Raw genomic sequence first — 27,658 nt, forward strand, 5'->3', positions numbered from 1 at the left:
GCACCTTACTCGTCGTCTGAAAAGTCTGCAACATGAAACGTTGCAGCCCGAAAACGGGTCAGCACATAGAATATGCTGGCAAGTAACACATAGAGAATAATGAACAATAATAATGCTATACTACATGCATATATGGCTGGTGGAAAGCTCTATGGTTACAGTTTTGCGAAAAGCCAATTTTATCCTACTTCAAAGGAATAAATTTTATTTAACTATCATGGTGGTTGTTAAACATTGAGAAGGTACCTCCAACTCAATCCCAATTAAGTATCATCATTAACCCAACAAAATTAATTAAAAGTAACATAGTGATGAGATACAAATGATAATCCAGGTACTAGATACTCAAGTTGTCCATAACCGGGGACACGGCTAACCATGATTAGTTTGTACACTCTGCAGAGGTTTGCGCACTTTTCCCCACAAGACTCGATCGCCTCCGCTTGATTCTCGCACTACATGATGTTTGAGAAACGGATGACCGAGACACAGTCTTTCAGAAACAATCACTCTTTACTCTGGATGGACCGGTACACCTACTTTCCCCTACATCTGCTAGCCCACCTCTTCAAGAGATCTTGTAACCTACTCAACTATGCTAGAGCCCATAATAGCTTGTGGCTGCACACGGAAGTTTCTAGCATGAACAATCTTATGATCCCTTTGAGCCTGGGTGGCGGTCCTTATACAAACAGACAACACTGGGTTCTCCAGGTGCCTCAATCCACCCAGATGTGAGTTTTAGTTGCCACCTTAAGTTGAACCATTAATAAACATCTCACATCTGTCATGAATATCTCTCAAACCCAATCCACGTCTACGAGCATAGCATGGCAATAATAAAGCAACGTAGAAGTAACTCCCAAGGGTTTGAATAGAAAACAGGTAATAGGTACTACCTCAACTACTTCCCAATACCCACAATTTAATTAGATCCTAATCATGCAAGTGTTTGAGGAATAGATCTAATGCAGTAAAACTGGGTATGAAAAGTATGATCAAAGTGTTACTTGCCTTGCTGAAGATCCGCAAAACCTAACGAGTCAAAGTAACAAGCGGCACACTCCGGGTACTCTATCGCAAGCAAACAAGCATACAATTAGTACTCATCTAATGCACAGGTAAAACTCGAATGAAAGATCCAACCAGAAAGTTCAACTTAAGAACTCCGGTTTGCAAAAAGAATCAACTCGAAAGAAGCAACGAAAGTCAAACGGCGAAAGAAAGTAGCTTCGTTTACTAATCTGGATCTAGGTCAAATTTTACTGTAGAAAAACTTGTTTGTAGGTTAAAAGGAAAGTGAATTTCGAGACGAAACTCTAGGCGCTTGAATCGCCTGATTCCGATAAACGAGCGAGAAGTTAAACAGAAACGAAGATTCGATCAGAAATCGAATCTGAGATAATCACAGAAAAATCCGATGGAAAAGAAAAACGGACGAACGGTTGAAAGACGGACGTTCGTTACAGAGAAAAAACCGAGCGAACGCGTTCGTTAAAATGAACGGTTCGGTGAACGTTCACAAATAAAAAACCGAAAAATTAAGGGATTTTTTTTAAACGAAAGGTTTTTTTTAACAAAAAAAGAAACAAATCGTAAACATCGCAGGCGCGGCTTCGGTCCTCGGCGGGGCTCCGGCGGCTCGGGCGAGGGCGCGCGGGCTCGGGGGCGGCGGGGGGGCGGGGAGGCGGGGCGGGCGGCGGGGCGGCGGGCGGCGTGCGGCGGCGGCGGCGGCGGCGGCGGTGAGGGAGAGGGGGGGCGGGGGTATATAAGGAGGGGGGGGCTGGCTTGGGGAGGGGGGCCGGCGGCGTGCGGCGGCGGGCGTCCCGTGCGCGAGGAGGAGACGCGCGGGCGGGCCGGCGGCCTGGGCGGTGGCGGGCCGCAGCGCGGAAAATAATTCAAAAAAATAAATAAAATCAAAAAATAAAATAAATTTTCCCCGTCTAGTTAGAAAATCTAGAATAGGGTGAACATTTTTTTAACAAAATAAATATTTTGAAAACATGCAATATTTTTAATGCAATAAAATTGCAAATAAAATCCAAATAAATTCCAATAAATGATTTTAACATTTTTCCTCCAGTATTTCAATTGTTTTGGAGAAGTCATATTTTCTCCTCTCGTTTATTTTTAAAATGAAATATTTTTCCGGAGAGAAAATAATTAAAACCAAAATCCTCGTCTTATTATTTGATGAAAATCAAATATGAAAATTCGAGAAAATCCCCAACTCTCTCCGAGGGTCCTTGAGTTGCTTAGGATTTATCGAGGATTTGTCAAAATGCAATAAAACATGATATGCAATGATGATCTATGTATAACATACCAAATTGAAAATTTGGGATGTTACAAACCTACCCCCCTTAAGATGAATCTCGCCCTCGAGATTCGGGTTGGCTAGAAAACAGGTGGGAGTGGTCTTTCCGTAGATCTTCCTCTCGCTCCCAGGTGGCTTCATCCTCCGTGTGGTGACTCCACTGGACTTTGCAAAACTTGATAACCTTGCTGCGGGTAACTCGGCTGGCATACTCAAGAATCTTAACTGGTTTCTCCTCATAGGTCAAATCACTTTCCAACTAAATCGCTTCCAGTGGCACAGTATCTCTCAGTGGTATCTCAGCCATCTCTGCGTGGCACTTCTTCAACTGAGAAACATGAAATACATCATGAACTCCAGATAATCCTTCGGGCAATTCCAGCTTGTAAGCAACCTCTCCCATACGTTCCAACACTCTGTATGGTCCGATAAAACGGGGCGCTAACTTTCCCTTAACTCCAAAGCGCTTCACTCCTCGAAGTGGTGATACTCGAAGATACACTCTGTCTCCGACTTCGTGAACTGTCTCCTTTCGTTTAGAATCAGCATAACTCTTCTGCCTGGACTGGGCTACCTTGAGCCTATCGCGAATCAACCTCACTTTCTATTCAGACTCCTTAATCAAATCTGGTCCAAACAAATGACGGTCTCCAACTTCGTCCCATAACAACGGTGTTCTACACCTCCTTCCGTACAAAGCTTCGAAAGGGGCCATCTTCAAACTGGTTTGATAACTGTTGTTATAAGAAAACTCCGCATATGGCAAATTGTCGTCCCAACTAGATCCATAATCTAGTGCACATGCTCTCAACATGTCCTCCAAAATCTGGTTGACTCTCTCGGTCTGTCCATCTGTCTGTGGGTGAAAGCTGTACTAAATTCCAGCCTGGTTCCCAATGTTTCATGTAACTGCTTCCAAAACTTCGAGGTAAATTGGGTTCCTCTGTCTGATACAATGGTCCTCGGAACTCCATGCAAACATACGATCCTGGTCATGTATATCTTTGCCAACTTAGCACTGGTGTAAGTGGTCTTCACTGGAATGAAATGAGCCACTTTCGTCAATCGGTCGACTACAACCCATATTGAGTCATAGCCTGAACGAGTCCTGGGTAATCCTGTGATAAAATCCATGCCTATTTTATCCCACTTCCATTCGGGTATCGGCAATGGTTGTAGCAATCCTGCTGGCTTCTGATGCTCTGCCTTCACTCTCTGACATACATCACAAACTGCTACATACTCTGCAATATCCTTCTTCATTCCGGTCCACCAGAAAGTATTCTTCAAATCCAAATACATCTTGGTATTCCCTGGGTGAATCGAGTACGGTGAATCATGGGCTTCTTGCAAAATCAACTTCCTGATCTCCGGATCATTTGGCACATATACGCGGTCCTCAAACCATAAGGTATCGTGCTCATCCTCACGAAATCCCTTGGCTTTTCCTTTGCTCATCTTCTCCTTTATCTCTTCAATCTCCTTGTCTGTCTTCTGAGCTTCTCTGATCCTTTCCATCAAGGTAGACTGAATCTCCAATGTCGCTAAATAGCCTCTTGGGACTATCTCCAAACATAGCTCGCGAAGGTCCTCGGCTAACTCCTGAGGTAACTCTCCTGTCATGAGGGTGTTGACATGACTCTTGCGGCTCAACGCGTCTGCTACTACGTTAGCCTTTCCAGGGTGATAATGCAATCTCATATCATAATCTTTAATGAGCTCCAACCATCTCCTCTGTCTGAGATTTAACTCCTTCTGCGTGAAAATGTACTTCAAACTCTTGTGATCCGTGTACACCTCACAATGGTTTCCGATGAGAAAATGTCTCCATGTCTTCAATGCATGCACCACGGCTGCTAATTCCAAATCATGCGTAGCATAATTCTTCTCATGGGGTTTAAGTTGTCGTGAAGCATATGACACAACTCTTCCTTCCTGCATAAGCACTGCTCCAAGTCCTCGACGAGAAGCGTCGCAATAAACTTCATAGTCCTTGCGTTGATCTGGCAGAATCAACACTGGTGAGGTAACCAATCGTTTCTTCAACTCTTGGAAACTAGCTTCACATTCCTCAGTCCAATTGAATTTGGTGTCCTTCTTCAATAGCTCAGTCATGGGCTTAGCAATCTTCGAGAAATTCTCGATGAATCTCCGGTAGTATCCTGCAAGTCCAAGAAAACTCCGGATTTCTCCAACTGTCGTGGGTGATTCCCAACTTGTCACTGTGTCAACCTTGGCAGGGTCTACTGCTATTCCTTCTCCAGAAATAACATGTCCAAGGAATCCAACTTCCTTCAGCCAAAACTCACACTTGCTGAACTTGGCATATAACTGATGTTCTCTGAGCTTCTCAAGTACCAATCGTAAATGCTCCTCATGCTCTTCCTCATCCTTGGAAAAGATTAAAATATCATCAATGAACACCACGACGAACTTATCCAAAAACTCCATAAACACTTTGTTCATCAGGTTCATGAAATAGGCAGGTGCGTTAGTCAGACCAAATGACATAACGGTATACTCATACAATCCATATCTGGTGGTAAAAGCCGTCTTGGGTATATCCTGCTCTCGAATCTTTAACTGATGGTATCCTGATCGTAGATCGATCTTGGAAAATACTTTAGCTCCTTGTAGGCGGTCAAACAAATCATTGATCATCGGCAGTGGGTACTTGTTTTTGATGGTCACTTCATTCAATCCTCGGTAATCAACAACCATCCTCAGCGATCCATCTTTCTTCTCCACTAGAAGTACTGGTGATCCCCAAGGTGACGAACTTGGGCGAATATAGCCTTTATCCAGTAACTCCTTGATCTGCTTCTTAATTTCCTCCAAATCCTTTGCGGGCATCCTGTACGGTCTCTTAGATATTGGCCCTGTGCCTGGCAAAAGTTCAATCAAGAACTCAATGTCTCTATCTGGTGGCATGCCTGGCAACTCTTCTGGAAATACATCCGGATAATCCTTCACCACTGGTACTTCCTCCTGTACAACTCCTGATAAGGAATTTACTTGAGTCCTCTTCGGCATATGCCGGGATACATACTTGATCCTTTTCCCTTCCGGGGTGGTAAGCAAAATCGTCTTGCTGGCACAATCGATGTTTCCTCCATACAACGATAGCCAATCCATTCCCAAAATCACATCCAAACCTTGCGATTCCAAAACAATGAGGTCTGAGGGGAAAACATGCCTTCCAATGGCCAATGGTATCTGAAAACATCCTTGGGTTGCCATATACTCTGCTCCTGGCGAGGTTACTAACATAGGGGTTTTGAGAACTTGGGTGGACATCTTAAACTTATTCACGAATCCCCTTGATATGTATGAATGCGATGCACCAGTATCGAAAAGAACGGTTGCAGTAAATGACTTAACCAAAAACTTACCTATTACTGCATCAGGCTGAGCTTCAACCTCCTCCACGCTCACGTGGTTCACATGTCCTTTGTTGAACGGGTTCGGCTTCTTCCCAGAGCTTCCATTGCCATTTCCATTTTGGGCTTCAGGACAATCAGTTGCATAATGTCCCGTCTTCTGGCACTTGAAACAAGTAATGTGACTTAGATCCCTCTTAGTTGGGGTAGATGGGTTGGTGCGGTTCTGTCCGTTGCCTCCTCCATTCCCATTACCATTCTTGGAGCCATTATGGTTGTGCGAACTACCTCCTCCATGGGTATGCTGAAACTGTCCTCCCGGTTTCGGGGCAAATCGCGGCTTCTGCTGGGCTCCAGAATTATACTTCCCTTGTCCATACTTCCTCTTATGGTTTTCAATCTGCTGTTGCTTCCCTTCGATCATGAGAGCTCTATCTACCAGCTCCTGGTAGTTGTTGAAAGTTGCTACCATCAACTGCATACTCAGTTCATCATTCATCCCTTCCAAAAATTTCTCCTGCTTGGCAGCATCTGTAGCAACGTCATCTGGTGCATAACGTGCTAACTTACTAAAATCCTCCACATACTGGACTACGGTGCGTCCTCCCTGGCGTAGGTTACAAAACTCACGCTTCTTCATAGCCATAGCTCCTGCTGAAACATGAGCTGTACGGAAAGCTTGCTGAAACTGGTCCCATGTGACAGTGTCAATAGGGTGCGTGGCTGTATAATTCTCCCACCATGATGCTGCGGGTCCATCAAGCTGATGTGCGGCAAAACGCACTCTTTCCGCATCTGTGCATCCTGCAGTGGTCAACTCCCTTCCAACTTTGCGGAGCCAATCATCTGCAACAATCGGCTCGGTGCTACTGGAAAACACCGGCGGGTTTAGCCTTAAGAAACGGGCTAAGTGATCAACAGGTGGTGGTGGCGGTGGGTTGTTGTTGTTGTTGTTGCCTTGGTTCTGCACTAACACTTGCATCAGGGCATTCTGTTGCTGAATCAACTGGGTGATCTCTGGCGGGAAAACAAATCCGGTGTCGCGTCTCGGAGGCATCTGATAGGTTTAGAAAAGATGAGAGTTAAGAATAGAATGAGGTCTAGAGGGAAAACACTACCCATATGCTCATGAGACAAATCAATCAATATCACTCAATCAATTCAAACAAGGCAAAACAATCGATCTAACTAGCGTTACAAAGTGCTTGAACTATACTATTAAATGGGGGAAAACTACTACTGATATGGTGGTCTACTAGAAATTCTGATCCGTTGAAGACTCCATGATGTCTGCTCCAGCTTCATCAACCCAAGTCATCTTCACTTGGTTCCGAGTCGGTGTCGTCGATGATGATGTAGTTATCCGGACAAGTGCATTCATCGACTTCTGCTTTTGGCACTGGATTTCCCATGAATACTCAAATCTTCTTCTCCAGGTCGTCATTCTTCCCTACTAGTGCGTTGATTTCCTCCAAATAATCTTCGCGTGTAGCTTTGAGTTCTTCTTGGAGCTCCTTGATCTTGGTTAATGCCTTCTTCAGTTCTTCCTTGTCCGTGCACATCTGGTTCTCCTGGCGACGAATATGTTGGTTCTGCTCCTGGATGAAAGCTGCAATTAATCCATCCTTCTTGGTTCTGATCATCTCCCATTGTGCGTCTCGGCGTCCACAAATTTGATAAATTGTATCCTTAAGCTCCTGGTGGTAGACTTCTCCAATGCGTCCCATGGCGATGTGTGCGGCCATGCTCTTCCCTAAACTCCAGGTTGGTGCTTCGAAAACCAATCTTATGGGTTCAGTAACTGGCACAAACGTCCTTCCTGGAATGATAACTTGAATCTTCCAGCTCTCCTCTTCGGGTAATGTGGCGTTGTAGGTTCCGGTGATGCTTGCTATTCCTATGTTCAAATACTTAGTGACTTCCTTCAAGTGTCGACCAAAAGGCGTGTCTTCATCTGGTTGCATGAACTTGCTCCTTGCATTTGCCATTCCTAAAAGAGTAGAAAAAGGAGAGGGGTCAGAAATGAGAAGAGAGAAGCTTTCTAGGGCTTAAGCTTAGTGGTCGTGTCCTACAGTCAGCGTGTGCTCTGATACCAACTTTGTAGCGACCAGACCTCAAATGGTCTGTGCTTCTGTGCACCAGTGTCATCCCTGGATCAGTAATGCTGACATGCACAGTACAAATGGAGGATTTATAACAGAGTAGCAATCACACACTTATTACATCGAATATCTCCAAAGAGATTAAGTATGATAACATGGCTTAAGGCCATCTAATAACGATAACAGCGGAAGACTTGGAAGATAAGTGAGTCCATCAACTCCAGCGGCATCACTGAGTATAAGACCACGACCTAAGGCACCTTACTCGTCGTCTGAAAAGTCTGCAACATGAAACGTTGCAGCCCGAAAACGGGTCAGCACATAGAATATGTTGGCAAAGTAACACATAGAGAATAATGAACAATAATAATGCTATACTACATGCATATATGGCTGGTGGAAAGCTCTATGGTTACAGTTTTGCGGAAAGCCAATTTTTCCCTACTGCAAAGGAATAAATTTTATTTAACTATCATGGTGGTTGTTAAACATTGAGAAGGTACCTCCAACTCAATCCCAATTAAGTTCATCATTAACCCAACAAAATTAATTAAAAGTAACATAGTGATGAGATACAAATGATAATCCAGGTACTAGATACTCAAGTTGTCCATAACCAGGGACACGGCTAACCATGATTAGTTTGTACACTCTGCAGAGGTTTGCGCACTTTTCCCCACAAGACTCGATCGCCTCCGCTTGATTCTCGCACTACATGATGTTTGAAAAACGGATGACCGAGACACAGTCTTTCAGAAACAATCACTCTTTACTCTGGATGGACCGGTACACCTACTTTCCCCTACATCTGCTAGCCCACCTCTTCAAGAGATCTTGTAACCTACTCAACTATGCTAGAGCCCATAATAGCTTGTGGCTGCACACGGAAGTTTCTAGCATGAATAATCTTATGATCCCTTTGAGCCTGGGTGGCGGTCCTTATACAAACAGACAACACTGGGTTCTCCAGGTGCCTCAATCCACCCAGATGTGAGTTTTAGTTGCCACCTTAAGTTGAACCATTAATAAACATCTCACATCTGTCATGAATATCTCTCAAACCCAATCCACGTCTACGAGCATAGCATGGCAATAATAATAGCAACGTAGAAGTAACTCCCAAGGGTTTGAATAGAAAACAGGTAATAGGTACTACCTCAACTACTTCCCAATTCCCACAATTTAATTAGATCCTAATCATGCAATTGTTTGAGGAATAGATCTAATGCAATAAAACTGGGTATGAAAAGTATGATCAAAGTGTTACTTGCCTTGCTGATGATCCGCAAAACCTAGCGATTCGAAGTAACAAGCGGCACACTCCGGGTACTCTATCGCAAACAAACAAGCATACAATAGTACTCATCTAATGCACAGGTAAAACTCGAATGAAAGATCCAACCAGAAAGTTCAACTTAAGAACTCCGGTTTGCAAAAAGAATCAACTCGAAAGAAGCAACGAAAGTCAAACGGCGAAAGAAAGTAGCTTCGTTTACTAATCTGGATCTAGGTCAAATTTTACTGTAGCAAAAACTTGTTTGATTAGGTTAAACGGAAAGAGAATTTCGAGACGAAACTCTAGGCGCTTGAATCGCCTGATTCCGATAAACGAGCGAGAAGTTAAACAGAAACGAAGATTCGATCAGAAATTGAATCTGAGATAATCACAGAAAAATCCGATGAAAAAGAAAAACGGACGAACGGTTAAAGAACGGACGTTCGTTAACAGAGAAAAACCGACGAACGCGTTCGTTAAAATAATAAAACCGAAAAAAACCAATTTAGGGTTTTTTTAAACGAAAGGTTTTTTTTAGAAAACCGGCAAAACGAACGGGGCAGTACCTCGTCGGGGCGGGGCTCCGGCGGCTCGGGGCGAGGGCGGCGAGGGCGCGGGTGCGGCGGGGGTGCGGGGTGCGAGGCGGCGGCGAACGGCGGCGAACGGCGGCGGCTCGGCGGCGGCTCGGCGGCGGCTCGGGCTCGGCCGGCGGCGGCGAGGCGGGCAAGGCGGGCGGCGGCGGCGAGATGAGAGGAGAGGGGGGTGCGGGGGTATATAAAGGGGGAAGGGGGGAGAGCTCGACTTGGAGGAGGGGGCGGCCGGGCGGCGTGCGGCGGCGGGACTCGGCTCCCGTGCGCGAGGAGGACGACGCGCGGGCGGGCCGGCGGCCTGGCGCGGCTGGGCTTGGCCCAGCGCGGACGCGCGCGCAGTTTTTTTTTAAAACGTTCCGCGGAAAATAATTCGTAGAAAAATAAATAAAATTCAGAAAAATATAAAATAAAATTTCCCCTTCTAGTTAGAAAATCTAGAATAGGATGAACATTTGTTTTAAATCAAAATAAATATTTTGAAAACATGCAATATTTTTAATGCAATAAAAATTGCAAATAAAATCCAGATAAATTCCAATAAATGATTTTAACATTTTTCCTCCAGTATTTCAATTGTTTTGGAGAAGTCATATTTTCTCCTCTCGTTTATTTTTAAAATGAAATATTCTTCTGGAGAGAAAATAATTAAAACCAAAATCCTCGTCTTATTATTTGATGAAAATCAAATATGAAAATTCGAGAAAAAATCCCCAACTCTCTCCGAGGGTCCTTGAGTTGCTTAGGATTTATCGAGGATTTGTCAAAATGCAATAAAACATGATATGCAATGATGATCTATGTATAACATACCAAATTGAAAATTTGGGATGTTATAATCATACTTGATGATGGACGTTGGTAGCTTCGGTTTGTTTCGAAACCTTAGAAGCCACGTAAAACAAATTTTTGCATGAACCGATTAGAGACGTCTAACTTGGTTTTGCGGGAGGGTTTTTCCTGTGCATGTGATGTGGTATAGCAGTGCTCATAATAATTTGATTATGTATGAAATGACTATATGATGTAAAATTGATTAACATGACCTGCGAGTCATGATTCGGCATGATGGTTGGACCCATATGATTGCACTTTAATGACCTGCGTGTCAACCTTAAGTAATGCATTAATTTTTATACGCTATGGAGATAGCAATATTATCTGGTGCATCGACAAGGTGGTGGCAATCTTCGCGAAGGTGAACACCGACGCGAATGCCGAAGACGAAGAAATGAAAGACTTCTCCGTCAGAAAGGGCTATACCTTATCATGCTATTACGAATTGCCTGAGATGTTTATCCCTTATGATGCACCCTTCCTGATTGCGCGGTAGTCGCTTTTTATTAGGGTGATCTCTCACTTAAAATATCAAAGTAGTTAGTGTTCACCCAAGTGTAGCACCGTCTGAAATTCGTATCTTTTCGGGGTGCGCCATGTACACATGAGCACGAACGAATCGAGAGGAATGAGGCGGGTGAGGTCTGACCTCGCATCAAGATCACTTGGTTGTCTTTGACGTTCAGGCAGGAGAGTCTTGAGCTCGGAACACACCCATTGAAAGATGAACAAGAATCACATAGAGATGTGATCGGCAAGTTGGCCTACCGATTGAAATTCATGTCATCAGTGATGAACCCGTCAATGGCATCGAATAGAAATATGGATCTTGAATCACTCTAAATCAATTATGAGAGATATTGATTTAAGTGGGAGCGCACTGTTGAATTAACATGTTTAATTGTCAGTGCAATTAATTATGAACACTGTCTAAGTGTTTCTTGCAAAATAGTTGTAGAATAATGGCTCGCGTTTCCGCCTTCCCTCTTAAAATTTAATAGCTGTTAAATATCTGGTTAAAACTTTACGATTGGTACCGTAATGTGAGGATTTTCCTCAAAAGTGCCGAGAAGGACTTTGTCCTATCGCATGCTTTCTGTATCCTCCCGCTAATGCTATGGATCATGTGACTCTCGTCCTTCAATCCAAAAGCTAGAATTCTGTTACGGTCAAGTGGAATATGTTTGCTTCCATGAAACCCAAACTTCGAAAGTTGGGATAGTTATATGATATTCATGGAACTGAAAATTATTTTCAGATACAAACAAAGCAATGTTTGTTTGCAAGTATTAGTAAAAGTGTTTACTATGCATTTGACTGTTGGGAAAGGGATCCAGAAGAACGCCTGTCATATAATGAAAGGTGAATAAAACAACAACTTAAAGAGAAAGTAAGTGTCCAAAGGGTGTTAGTATGACTTACACGCCTAGGAAGTCCGGGGCTAACGCCACTCTTAAGTTGGGTGCTTCTTTTGCGAGTAGGAGAAATACTAAAAGTTAAACTGTTAGAAGTATAAAGTCAGAAAGAAAGATGACTGGAATATCCAGCTCATGTATGAATGTCATACAAGTTTTTGATGTATAGTAGGCTGGTCAAAGATATAGTTCTCGATTGCATTCTGTTACGAATCAATGTAAGAGCTACTACGGCCTAAAAAGACTAGCCAGAAATGAGGTTAATGTATACACAGGGAACATAGTAAATGTTACTATACCTTCCATCAGTGTATTGCCATTTGTATTTATTTTCATAATTCATTTAGAGTTTTACAAACTCTAGCCCATTGCATAAGGTATCTTGCGAGAAGGTTGTTCATAAGAGAACATTTTATGTTCGATGTTATGAATAACACAAGGGCCATACTTTCATTATGAATGAGATGTATGTTATGAATATTGATAATAATACAATACCTCTGGGTTTACTTTCATAATTCATTTTAGAGTTTCATACACTCTAGCCCATTGCACAATGTTTGTTGCAAAAGAGTTGTTCATAAAAACAACAATTGTTGTTAAGTATTATGAATAACATGAAGGGCCATGCTTCCATCCAAGATGGGATGTATGTTATGAATATTGATGGTAATATGATACATCCATAACACTGACGCTAAATGTCGCAAGACTAAAAAATACCACACAAATGTGGCACTACATTTGGTCACATTGGAGAAACCCGCATGGAAAATTCCATTATGATGGATTTTGAAGTCTTTTTGATTTTGAATCATCTGACACTTGCTACTTTCCTCCGAAAAGTGAAGTGACTAAAATACCGTTCACATGCCATAAGGAACGAACAACAAACTTATTAGTGATCATACATTTCATGTGTGTAGTCCGATAAGTGTTGTTAGTGGTGGATTTATTTATCTTCGGAAATGAATCAAGTAGATATATGGATATTTACTTGATGAGACGTAAGTCTGGATCTTTTGAAATCATTCGAAAGGTTTTCAAAAATGAAGTAGAAGTTATTGTAACAAGAAAATTATGTTTCTGCAATTTGATTGCACAAAGGAATATTTGAGTTACATGTTTAGCGAATGTCTGATGAGTTGTGAAAGGGGTTTCATAACTTGCACCTCCCGGAACACCACTGCAAGTGGAAAGTCCGTGGAGATGTAATCAAACCATTTATGACAAGGTAAGATCAAAGATGACATAAATAAATTTTCCATTATCACTTTTGAAGAGTAATGCTTTAGAGACTGCGGCTTTTACACTGAAAAGAGCTCCATCAGGTCTGTTCAAATGACGGCATGGTATGGTACGCCCAACCATGTTATATCTTTTCTTAACATTTGGAATATGGGGCTTGTGTAAAAGGTTACAAACCTATTCCAAATCAGGCAAGTGCTACTTTGTAGGTTATACCAAAATGTTGGGTATTCCTCCCTCACTATACCGAGGCAAATAGTTTTGCCGCGAAACGGTGTGCTTTTAAAGAGAATGGTTCTTTCAAAAAGGTGAGTGGGAGAATAGTGCAACTCAACGAGATAAACAGTATCTTCGTCATCAGATCAAAGGAAAGAGACCTTGGAAGTAATTCCAGAGTTTCCTACTGCGACTGATACGGAAGTCTCTACAATAAAATGTATGAACTTCGGTCGAACTTGTAGCTGAACCACGTAGGCAAGGCTCGTGCAAACCTCTCAGGTGCGCAAACGAGATATTGTTGTTAGACAACATTATACCTATGATACACAAGGAAGCGTTGATGGGCCCTGACTCCAGAATTGGCTAAATGCCAATACAACCCGAGTTAGTTTCCATATAAGTGATTCAAGATTAAAACCTTGATACACCTTTCGGAAGACTTAGAGTCTAACGAATATTTATGGAACTTAAAACTGATACGGATAAAAATGTTTTATCCATAAAGCTCGACTTGTTGAAATAACAAGTTCAAAAGTTGACTACGATGAGGTTGTTTTCATCGTAGCGATGCTTAAAGTCGGTTCAGGTTGAACTAGCAATTAGTACATATTTCAATCATGAGATATGAAACATGGATGACAATAGGATTTCCATCTGATGGAAATGAAATCAAGGACTTGCATGTGTTACAGTCCAAGGCATTTTGTATATCTAGAGGATGCTAGTAAGGGTGCAAACTTCAGAGTTCTAGCGATGGACAGAAGAGAGCAAAATGGAGTTTGAATCTCCGTGCTTTGATGAAATGGTCAAAGGGTTCTGACTTCATCAATGGGTAACGAAGATGCTTGTAATTCAAGAAAGTAAGTGGGAGCATAATAATATTTCTAAAAACCGTGTGTGCTTGACACATTGTTAATTGGAAATAAATTTCTTGACACGAATTAGGACTTCATTTGAAAATAGTTTTTTTATGAAGTGAATAGGCTAAATAGCCTCAGTATTAGGCATAATGATCTATGGAGATAGATTTACCTAATAGGGCTAAGCAATGAATACATATTGACAAGGTGCTAAAACCTTTTAGCATTTAAAACCGCCAAGGAGTGATTCTTGCCGGAGTCACATGGAAGAGTTTTTTTGCAAGACTCGGTGTCGCAAAACACTGATGAGCAAACTACATGATGCAGATTCCACACACTTTTGTGTTTGGATTAATCATGTATTCCATGGTATGTTAAGCAACCAGATATGTCCGATACTCCCAAGGTGTTGTGAGTATGGATACTAAAGTGATCAAAGTACTGATCGTGGGACAATAGTGAAAGATGTCATTGAGTACTAGAGTAAGTACTGATGATATGTTTTCTCGCAAGCGGAGATCATGAAGAGTTCGTTGTAAAATGTTACATCGATACAGTCTTCATCTTTTCTCCATGCGATTTTCGATTTAAGTTAAGGGTTTTGTGTAATACACAATATGGTGGCACGGTAGTTGGAAATTGTTCCCAACAGGATACTGTGGCGAATTCTATAACAAATGACTAAGTATGTTGACGCCTTAGAAGCGACAAACAAGATGTTGAATCATATAGTTCATTCATGAACTTAGTATGGTTCCAAGATGGCTTTTGTCAATGGGACACTACTGCAGGTAGTTTCTCCATAACTCAGTCTGAGGAATCCAGGTTCGACCTGTGATTCACATACATAAAAGACAAGTCCGCACAAAATATGAATTTTGTGAAAGAGTGAAAATGCGAGGATATGCAGAGATAGACACGGAGCTGAAGTTGTCAGATCCGATGGACATCAGGCTATACCACATGCGAAGCATTTTTTACACCAGTATGCCATAGGTGTGAAGTGCAATAGCACGAACTGGATTATTGACTCTAGTGCAAGTGGGAGTCTGTAGGAGATATGCCCTAGAGGCCATAATAAATGATATTATTTATCTCCGAGTTCATAATTATGTTTATGTTCCATGCTATAACTGCAATGATTCTCGAGTCTGCAATATCCACGAGGCTCGGAGGAAGACTCATATACACGTGTGGAATAATAAGCGGTAAGAAGTATTCCTAGTCTGGCCTCTAAGACTAGCTCAAGTGTTGCATGATGGTTCTGTTTTCCTGATCATGGGCATGTCTATGCTAGCAAATTTGAGGGCACAATGTTAAGAGAACATTTGTGTTGAATCGACCCGGATTGTTGTTATGCTGAGAGATTCATTCGTCACAAGTTAATGGTGCATAACACAGAGATGGTTAACGTTTGCATGATTCCTTAGACCATGAGAGTATCGAGTTTCTTCATGCTTGCTTCATGAACTTTGGGGCTTGTTAAACGTCATCCGTAAATGGGTGGCTATTACGGCGGCTTACGGGTTCATGGAAAAGTGTGTCAAGTAACTTGATAGCTCAAGATTGGGATTTGCTCCTCCGATGATGGAGAGATATTCTCGGGCCCTCTAAGTATTATGGTATCCATCATCATCTGGCCAGACATAGTGTGATTTGATCACTGGGATGCCGGAACACGGAAACGAGAAAAGAGAACAAAACCGGTAACGAGGTAACTTGCATGGTGGACAAATTGTTCGTCCACGGGGATGCAACAAATCTCACCTCAGGTGTTTGTGACATATCACGAAGCAACAGGAATAGCTCACTGCAACTGGAGGTTCACTCGAATATTCATTCGTGTGGGTATCTGCTGAATATGGATGTCCATGCCTCCGATGTTGATCATTGATCGGAAGGGTTTCCTGGTCATGTCTATACTTCACCGAACCTGTAGGGTCACACGCTTAAGGTTCATCTATCTGTTGAATACTAGACAGGGAGTCTGAGAGAAAATCATGGAAAAAGTTTCGGACACCGAAAAGTTTCGGACAGCGGAAAAGTTCCGCAGAGAGAGGTCACCGGATGAGTTTCGGTGAAACCGAAATAGTTGTTTCGGGGTATGCCATTAAGTCAAAATGGTTTCGGCACATGCCTCATAATTCTTGGAGGGTGCCAGAATCATTCTGGAAACTTTTTGGAGTTTTCAGAAATAAAAACCGGAATGTTCCGGAGCTGCAGGAACCGGTTCAGATGCTTTTCGCAGATGAAAATCACTAAACTGGAATTGTTCTAGAACGCGTTGAAAATTATTATGGTGGGTATTGGAAATGTTCTAAGCCCACATAAATATTTTCAGTTTGAACGGACGCTGAAAAATGTCGTCGTGAATAGTGAAAGTGCTTTTTGGGATATTTTATGGAAAGCCACCTTTTGGGGCTTTGCCCAAAAGATCTAGGGATGACATGGATGGATTGGGAGGCCCTCATGGGGGCCCCCCAAGGGGTGTGGCCGGTCACACTTGGGGCTCCACCTTGGAGCCCCTCTTGTTCCTTGGTTTCACTCTTATGCCCTTGAGGAAGGACTTCATTCATGTGCATTTTGGGTTTTGTGTTAAACTACCCTACCCCTTGGGATTTCCTATAAATAGAGGTGGAGGGGCAGCTCTCCACACTCACTCTTTCTCACATACAAGTGCCATGCATGATCTGGCTTCTCTCTCCCTCCCAGCGAAATAGTTTCGTAGAGCCAAAAGGTTGTCTGGGTTCCGGCAGGAACTAGTTCTGGACGGCGAAGCCCTGCCGGATAGATGACGCCGTATGTGTGCAACTCTGTAGAGAGGTCGTAGTTTCGATCTTAGTGCCTGAGGGGCTGTTCGAGAATGCCTCCCGAAGGGCTGTCCAAGTGACGGTCCGAGTTCTATGAGTCCTCCCGAAGGGCTGTCCGAGTGACCGTCCGAGTTTCGAAGGTCCTCCCGAAGTGCTGTCCGCAACACCGTCCGGGGGACTGTTCGACCCCCGCCCGGAGGGCTGTCTGAGGAGTAGATGAGGGTATACATCCTCGCGGTTGGGAGGTTGTAAATCCTAGCTACGGGGGTCTGCACAGCCGATCGTCATCGACTCTACTTGCCGCTGCGCTACGAGTCGGTAACGAAAAAGATCAAACCATGTATGCAGTCTCCATAGTGGTCCTGGGCTGGTGCGTAGGTCGGAATTTTTTTGTTTTCTGTAGCGTTACCCTACATAATCACTCTCATCATTAATAGTATGGATAGCACCATTAGTATAGCAATTATCATATTCTTCCAAGCAAGTGCCAAAAAGATTTTCAAGATCATAAGAAGTATTATTATCTTCCCAATCATAATTCATCACAACAAGCAATAGGCATAACGAGATCATCATCAAGTGCATCATCTTCCACAATTATTTTTGATTCATTTTCATGAGGCACAACAATAATAGGAGCAACTTTATTTGGGAGAGATATCTTTTTACCTCTCTTCCTTATTCTTTTCTTCTTCTTCACCACATCATGTGTGGGTTCAATCCTCTTTTTGGAGCTCCTTATTAATGAGATTGGTTGAATAGTAGGCTCCTCCTCGTTACCTGATTCATCATAAAAAATAATAGGAGAATATTGGGGAGTCTCTTCCCTTTCATTAGTATTCTCTTCATCTTCTATTTGTTTTCTTTTCTTTATGTAGTTGGCAATATAAGGATTTTCAATGCAATTCACCGCGCAATACATATAAATTTCCTCTAGATCAAAATGAAGAACTCTATCAAGGCCAAATTCTGGAATAACCTTAGTTATACGTTTTATTTCTTCATAACCCAAGAGCAAACTAAGTTCATTATGATGTGCAAGGGAAATCAAGTCATCACAATTTTCTGACACGATACGATCATGAAACAATTTGCATTGGGTACTGAAATGATCATGTTACGGCTAAGAACAATTAAATTTTCAGCACAAACATCTAGCCTTTCTTGCAACAATTTAGTTTCTAAATGCTTATGCCTCCTGCAATATCTATCTTCCCTATTTGGTGTGTACTTGCAAACCCAATGCACTCCACAAAAATTGACATGCTTATAAGAGATACTTTAATCATGACTAGTGCAATCATCATTAGTACTATGGATATTCAAGGAGTTCATACTAACAACATTGCAATCATGCTCATCATTCAAAGATTTAGTGCCAAACATTTTAATGCATTCTTCTTCTAACACTTTGGCACAATTTTCCTTTCCATCATTCTCACGAAATATATTAAAAAGATGAAGCGTATGAGACAAACTCAATTCCATTTTTTTGGTAGTTTTCTTTTATAAACTAAACTAGTGCTAAAACAAGAAACAAAAAGATTCGATTGCAAAATCTAAAGATATACCTTCAAGCACTCACCTCCCCGGCAACGGCGCCAGAAAAGAGCTTAGTTGACGGGGTGTGAGTGCCGCTTACCTAGCCTCCCCGGCAACGGCGCCAGAAAAGAGCTTGATGTCTACTACGCAACCTTCTTCTTGTAGACGTTGTTGGGCCTCCAAGTGCAGAGGTTTGTAGGACAGTAGCAAATTTCCCTCAAGTGGATAACCAAAGGTTTATCAATCCGTGGGAGGCGTAGGATGAAGATGGTCTCTCTCAAGCAACCCTGCAACCAAATAACAAAGAGTCTCTTGTGTCCCCAACACACCCAATACAATGGTAAATTGTATAGGTGCACTAGTTCGGCGAAGAGATGGTGATACAAGTGCAATATGGATGGTAGATATAGGTTTTTGTAATCTGAAAATATAAAAACAGCAAGGTAACTAATGATAAAAGTGAGCGTAAACGGTATTGCAATGCTAGGAAACAAGGCCTAGGGTTCATACTTTCACTAGTGCAAGTTCTCTCAACAATAATAACATAATTGGATCATATAACTATCCCTCAACATGCAACAAAGAGTCACTCCAAAGTCACTAATAGCGGAGAACAAACGAAGAGATTATGGTAGGGTACGAAACCACCTCAAAGTTATTCTTTCCGATCAATCCATTGGGCTATTCCTATAAGTGTCACAAACAGCCCTAGAGTTCGTAGTAAAAGAACACCTTAAGACACACATCAACCAAAACCCTAATGTCACCTAGATACTCCAATGTCATCTCAAGTATCCGTGGGTATGATTATACGATATGCATCACACAATCTCAGATTCATCTATTCAACCAACACATAGAACCTCAAAGAGTGCCCCAAAGTTTCTACCGGAGAGTCAAGACGAAAACGTGTGCCAACCCCTGTGCATAGGTTCATGGGCGGAACCCGCAAGTTGATCACCAAAACATACATCAAGTCACTAGTAGAAAAAGGGTCATCTGTCCCGGTTGGTAAGGGCCTTTTGTCCCGGTTGTTGAACCGGGACTAAAGGGTCGTTACTAATGCCCTAGCCCTTTAGTCCCGGTTCTTACACGAACCAGGATAGATGGGCCTCCACATGGCCGCTGCGGCCAGCCCAGGCAGGAGGGCCTTTGGTCCCGGTTGGTGACACCAACCGGGACCAAAAGGCATCCACGAGTCAACATTTCATTGGCTGGGTTTTTTTTTTGAAAGAGGGGAGGGTTTAGGGGGTAATTTAGGGTGTGTAAGCTAGCTAACAGAGAGAACTGTCCTCTCTTATTTCCGTGCTTGATTTACCAACGCTACTGCTATGCCTAAACATGGCTTAGATTAAAGTGAAGGCAACATGTGGTGCATGTCAAAAGTAATATTAATCCTAACTTGATCAAGTTTGGATTAGTACTACTTTCGACATGCACCACATGCTTGTTGCCTTCACTTCATTCCAATCCATGTTCATTTCACCCACTAATATATAATAACTCTTCATGCCCGCATCATGCATCATGATAATAACAAGTCCTACTAATCATCATCATACAACTTCTACTCATTATTAATAACAAGTCATATGATCATCATCCTCATAGTCATCGAACCAACCCTACTTAATTGTTCTAGGCACATGATCATCAGTATTAGGTAGGACCTAAATACCCTCTTTAAGGTAAAATAGCATAAAACAATATAGACCCTGACTCCCCATTATGAAGAATGGAGATCATCCTATCTCCAGTTCTTGCGCTTCGCTTCCTTTTGCTTCCAAGAACCTCCTTACGACTGTCCATAAATTTTTTCCATTCCTTGATTTTCATGTCTCCACTTCTTTTAGAAATCCGGTATGGACAGTTCAAATTCGTAGGATGACCTGGACGTATGTTCAAAACATCAAGGCGACCACTCTGACACATCAGATGAGGCACACAATCCTCTGGGATTATCTGTTGAAAAACATAGTAATAACTTCATAGTTAGCAATGATGTACTAGTTTTAGAAGTATGCAAAAGATGCACGGATGTCGTAATAGTAAGAAATCTTACCAGGGTATCTCCATAGTAGTTACCGTAGTTCAACACGTGCACTAGTGGCACGTATTGACCATAATGTGGAGGAGTTTTACAATAGATATTGTAATTCTCAAGATCACTACAAAATCCGACTAGATGAGTTTTCTCCTTATAAGTTAACTCAGAGCCATCGGTGTAGTAGGTTCTGTCTACCATGTTCCGCACATTGTATGAACAATCAAAATAAGCTGTCAATGAAAATAAGCTGTCAACTATTTTGAAATGAACAATATAAATTAGCTAATAACTATGTTTGAGAAACTCACATAGCGGTAGAATTGGAGGCGTATCAACAAGGACCCAAATGTCCATATTGTCTTGCTCGATGTCAGGATCACCAAGATCCATGGTGACAAGCATACCCTCATCAAAACCATAAATCCTGCAAAATGCTTCCCAATTTTTGCAACCAAAATGGGTTACGCTCTCAGAATTATACAGATTTACTTCAAAATATATATCATGATGGGTCCTTAGGTGAATTTTCTTTGTTTCCATACTTTCATGGTCTTCAAAACCCATCCTCTCCAAGACGGAGCGTCTTGCATGGCATGGGATAAGCTACTCGAATTGTAAAAGATGAAAAGTACACGTTGAAATAGTTGAAGTCGTGCTTAATTACGAAAAAATAACACTTGTCGTTGTTGCGTACCGTTTCAACATCGAAGGTCTCCTCCAGCTTAATACTAAAGCGCCGATCTTCGTCCAGGTGAGGCCTGTCGCACAGACCTCGGTCGTCGTGGCACCAGTCGCACTCCCCCGGGAGACTTTCGTCGTCCGAGTATGACATTTCCTATGTTCATAATTGAAATATTAAACATCTACAATTAAATATATGTACTAAAAAACCTAAGTTAGATCATTATTATTCATCACGGGTTGACTATCGGTCTGTCGAGTCTTTTCTTGAAAACTCTCAGCTCACGTGGTGTATACATTCGACCGTTGGTGATGGTCGCTCCTCCTTTCATCCCCGAGTGCATTACACCAAAATGTCTAGCACACGGGAATGAAGGAGAAGCGACCCGCACGACAACAGTCGGGATTCTTCATCCTCTCATATATATATGGTGGAACTCGCCCTCACTGATTCCTCTCAGACATTTGCGACCGTCGGTGATGGTAGCTCCTCCTTTCGTTCCCGAGTGCATTACACCAAATTGTCTAGCACACGGGAACAAAGGAGAAGCTACCCCCACGACAACAGTCGGGATTCTTCGTCCTCTCATATATGGTGGAGACTCAATAGACTTAAAGTCAACCCGAAATATCGTTTAATTATCTTTCTAAAACAGGTTCATGGCTGGTCTCACCTCGAGGTCGGAGGGGGTCAGTGACAGTGACGACGGCGGGGATGATGGAGGGGGGCTCCTAGATTTCTGCGAAAACAAAAACCCTATAAGCTATCAACTAATCATATGCATACGCCTTGCATAGTGCTCTCCAATTTTAGCCTTCAAAGTAGGAGTAGTTTTCCAATTTGAGCCTTCAATAAGCAAAATCAAATCAAAACATAACGTAGTATTCAAATTAGGATGCATTCAATTATAAGCAAAACTACATCATCTCCATGCGTCCGTACATCGTCGAATATTATCACTAATACACCTCGAATACTATCATGCATATAGCATCGCTAGTACAGCTAGAACCGTTGCGCCCGACGGGTATCGGTGCGGGCGGTGGATACCCAAAGAGAAGGAACTATCACAGGATCATAGCTCTAGTGAGATCCCTGAAGAACCTGCCAGGTATTGTCGAACCTGCACTCCAACGCAACCATGTAGCGACGGACGTGCTCGTCCTCCTCGCTGACACGGTGACGTACCACCTCCGCGGTGTCCGGAAGCCTCGGCACCATCACTGGCCCACGCGACCGCCACCAAACAAGGATCGGGTCAATGACGGGCTGGCTCCTCACCAACCTACGCCCCCCGGAAGGTAGCACCTCCCAAAACCAGCCCGGCGGAGCCCAGTCCCGGACATGGCCCCTCTGATCAAGCCGGCCTCCTCCGCCGAGTCGACGACGATCGAGGATGCGGGATTGGCATCGTCGACGTCGATGCGGGAATAATTGCTTTAACTAAAAAATAAACTAGTTCTATTAATTTTCTTGCTAAAAATAAACTACTTCTATAGTAAAATAAACTAGTTTTATTAAATCAACTAGTTCAACTACTAAGCAGTTACTATAAATAGAATAAAGTAGTACTTACTAAAAATAAACTAGTTTAACTAGTTTCTATTATTTTTCTAACTAATTTTATTAAACACTTTCTCTTGTTATTCTATGAACAAAATTACAACAGAAAAAAATCATAAAAATTCTATGAACAAAATTACAACAGAAAAAAATATAAAAATTCTATGAAAAAATTGACATATTCTTTGCATATATATGAACACACAAACATTTGCATATTCAACAATAATATCACAAAAAAATCTATGAACAGAAAAAATTCTAACTTTTGCATATTCATTTATGAACAAATTACAACAACTCAATTAACTACACATCTAAATTAGGAAAATTCATATGAGCTCACTAAGGGGGCGGCGATCGACGAGGAGGCAGGGCACGGGGGCGACGGTGAGGGGCGCGGCCACGGGCGACGAGGAGGCAGGGGGCGGCGACGGCGACGGTGAGGGGCGCGGCGACGGGCGACGAGGAGGCAGGGGGCGGAGGTGAGGGGCGTGGCGACGGGCGACGAGGAGGCAGGGGGCGCGGGACGGCGACGGCGTCTGGGCAGCGCGGGACTGCGTCGGAGGCAGGGCGACGATGGCGACGGCGAGCCGTAGAGGGGCAGCCTGGCGGCGTCGTCGGGGCGGGGAAGACGAACTGAATGAAAAATTTCACAAGTGCTAGTTATATAGACGAAGCATTGGTTCCGGTTCGTGGCAACAACCGGGACCAATGCCACCTTTAGTCCCGGTTGGTGCCACCAACCGGGACCAAAGGCCGCCGCTTCCCGCCCTTTGGGCTGCTGAAAAGAGGCCTTTGGTCCCGGTTGGTGGCACCAATCGAGACTAAAGGTGTGCATTGGTACCGGTTCGTGGCATGAACTGGTACCAATGCACACCTTTAGTCTCGGTTGGTGCCACCAACCGGGACCAAAGGCCTTGTGCTGCTGCGCCCGCGTCGAAAGTTTAGTCCCACCTCGCTAGTTGAGAGGGGCGCGCAGTGGTTTATAAGCCCCACTGCCACACCCCTCTCGAGCTCCTCTCCATTGCAGGCTTTCGGGCCTAATTATCACTGCTATGCCTGATGGGCCTACTGGGCCTTCTGCGGGCCTGAATCCTGGCCCATCGATGGGTTTCTAGTCGTATTCAGGCCGTGGTGGCCCAGTAGGTGGCATATTTTTTTATTTTTTGCCTGTTTTTTTGTTTTCTTTTTTGCTTTATTTATTTTGTTTTGTTTCTACTTACAACAAAAAAACTTATTTATTTTATTTTATTTTGTTTCTAATTACTTATTTATTTTACTTTATGATAATTCTTTTTGCTATTAAAGTTTCTAACAAAAAAAGTTCTTTATGAAAATTCTTTTTGCTTTTAATGATTTTGAACATAAAATACTTCGATAATTTTAGTTGCATCAATTTTATATAATTTTAGTTTAAATAATACTAGAGGTTTCTTATAATGTTTTGAACAGAAAATACTTTGTTAATTTTAGTTTCATAAATTTTATTTTGTTTCTACTTATATATTTTATTAAAGTTTATATTATTTTGTTTCTAATTACTTACTTATTTTATTTGTTATTTTCCGTGCACCATTTTTCATGCATTTACTGATTATTTTGAGCTATAAGACCCTAAAATTGAAAAGCATTTCAAATGAACTCGGAAAAGGTTGAAAGTTGGCATGGTATCATCATTTCATCCACATAGCATGTGCAAGAAAGTTGAGAGGGTTACGGCAAAAACTGGATGCACTTTGTGTACAACACGGACAATCTTTTTCAAAGTATCAGGATTTCATACGGAAACTCGTCTGTTACAAAGGGATTTCATTTTTTAAAACTTATTTGAACTCCTGACTTTTTGTGTGTTCAAAATGCACCATTCAAAGACACATCATCAATTTTCAATCCTTTTTGACTTCATTTGTTATTTTTCATGCATTTACTAATTATCTTGAGCTAGAAGACCCTAAAATTGAAAAGCATTTCAAATGAAGTCTGAAAAGGTTGAAAGTTGGCATGGTAACATCATTTCATCCACATAGCATGTGCAAGAAAGTTGAGAGGGTCCCGGCAAAAGGTGGATGCACTTCGTGTACAAAACGGACAATCTCTTTCCAAGTATCAGGATTTCATACGGAAACTCGTCTGTTACAAAGGGATTTCATTTTTTAAAACTTATTTGAACTCCTGACTTTTTGTGTGTTCAAAATGCACCATTCAAAGACACATCATCAATTTTCAATCCTTTTTGACTTCATTTGTTATTTTTCATGCATTTACTAATTATCTTGAGCTAGAAGACCCTAAAATTGAAAAGCATTTCAAATGAAGTCTGAAAAGGTTGAAAGTTGGCATGGTAACATCATTTCATCCACATAGCATGTGCAAGAAAGTTGAGAGGGTCCCGGCAAAAGGTGGATGCACTTCGTGTACAAAACGGACAATCTCTTTCGAAGTATCAGGATTTCATACGGAAACTCGTCTGTTACAAAGGGATTTCATTTTTTAAAACTTATTTGAACTCCTGACTTTTTGTGTGTTCAAAATGCACCATTCAAAGCCACATCATCATTTTTCAATCCTTTCTAACTTCATTTGTTATTTTTCATGCATTTACTAATTATTTTGAGCTATAAGACCCTAAAATTGAAAAGCATTTCAAATGAACTCTGAAAAGGTTGAAAGTTGGCATGGTATCATCATTTCACCCACATAGCATGTGCTAAAAAGTTGAGAGGGTCCCGGCAAAAGTTGGATGCACTTCGTGAACAAAATGGACAATCTCTTTCGAAGTATCAGGGTTTCGGACGAAAACTCATCTGTTACAAAGGGATTTCATTTTCTTGAACTTATTTAAACTCCAGACTTTTTGTGTGTTCAAAATGAGCCATTCAAAGCAGAGATTGATTTTGAATGGTGCATATTCAACACACAAAAAGTCTGTAAAGATCGCCAACCCCAACATAAAAAAATGAGCATAGATGCGCCTATAGAGAGAATTCAACCTAAATTCATAATAAATTTCAATGAATTTCAGAGAAATTCACTCTGAATTTAGGTCAAATTCCCTGTATAAGGGCATCTATTTTCACTTTGAGAGGAGCTCAACAAGGCAGAGAGGGACGGGCTTATAAACCGGTGTGAGCGCCCTTCGGTTGGCAAGATGGGACTAAACTCTGACCGCAATGAGGACCAACCCTTTAGTCCCGGTTTGTGGCACAAACCCGGACTAATGGTCATGGGCCAGGGGCGAAGCGCATTGGTCCCGGTTCGTGCGTGGAACCGGGACCAATGGCCCACGTGGCCCGGCCGGCCCCCTGGGCTCACGAACCGGGACAGTTGCCTCCTTTGGTCCCGGTTCGTGAGTGAACCGGGATTAATGGTATTACGAGGGCCGAACCAATGCCCTGTTTTCTACTAGTGAGTGTTCTCAAATCATTAAAGACTCAATACGATAAGATAACTTCAAAGGGAAAACAGAATCCATTACAAGAGAGTAGAGGGGGAGAAACATCATAAGATCCAACTATAATAGCAAAGCTCGCGATAAATCAAGATCGTATCATCTCAAGAACACGAGAGAGAGAGATCAAACACATAGCTAATTGTACATACCCTCAGCCCCGAGGGTGAACTACTCCCTCCTCGTCATGGAGAGTGCCGGGATGATGAAGATGGCCACCAGTGGGGGATCCCCCCTCCGGCAGGGTGCCGGAATAGGGTCCCGATTGGTTTTGTGGCTACAGAGGCTTGCGGCGGTGGAACTCCCGATCTATTCTGTTCCCCAAAGGTTTTAGGGTATATGGATATATATAGGCGAAAGAAGTCGGTAAGGGGGGCCACGAGGGGCCCATGAGGGTGGAGGGCGCGCCCAGGGGGGTGGGCACGCCCCCTGCCTCGTGCTCTCCTCGTTGATCCCCTGACGTGTAGTCCAAGTCTCCTGTATTGCTTTCTTTCCAAAAATAACTTTTCCGAAGATTTCATTCCATTTGGACTCCGTTTGATATTCCTTTTGTGCGAAACACTGAAACAAGGGAAAAAACAGAAACTGGCACTGGGCTCTGGGTCAATAGGTTAGTCCCAAAAGTTATATAAAAGTGCATAGTAAAGCCCATAAAACATCCAAGATGGATAATATAATAGCATGAATACTTCATAAATTATAGATACGTTGGAGACGTATCAGCACGCGCGACCATCGAAGCCCCCTTGAGCAGGAGGTTGAGGATGACCTCCTGGTGGTCTGGGCCTACCAGGTAGGCCTAAGTGCACAGTGAGTTCTTCTCTTTTTCTTTTATTCTTTTCTGATTTCTATTTTGCCTCAGTTTTGCATTTAGTTTGTCTGCTAAATGAATTTTGCAAGGGCCAAAACTTGGGACATGATTCCATTGCAATATTCTGGTGCTCTACAAGAAGTCTCAGGGCATTTGGAAATGTTTAAACATTTTTAGAATTTTAAAAGGTTAAGTAATATGTTGTTGTTTCACTTAAATAATTTTCAGGGGCAATTTGGGAATTTAGGTGATGTTGTTTTCCTTAACCAAATTACCTAGGGAATATTTGCAATATTATGAACTATTTTGCTTGCATATTTGAAGATATAAATATTTTACTTGTGATTTAAATTTGAATTTCACTTTGATTTTTATCAAATGCAATTTGGCTTAGTCAGGCATGATGACATGGCATCATTGGCATGGGATCACTGTGCCTTAACACTGGAGGTGTTACAAGCAACATAGAGAAGTGTGGAAATCTACTTCCCCACAACAGTATAATTGATCA

Source organism: Triticum aestivum, chromosome 7D, assembly GCF_018294505.1.
Source record: "Triticum aestivum cultivar Chinese Spring chromosome 7D, IWGSC CS RefSeq v2.1, whole genome shotgun sequence".
NCBI classification, from domain to species: Eukaryota; Viridiplantae; Streptophyta; class Magnoliopsida; order Poales; family Poaceae; genus Triticum; species Triticum aestivum.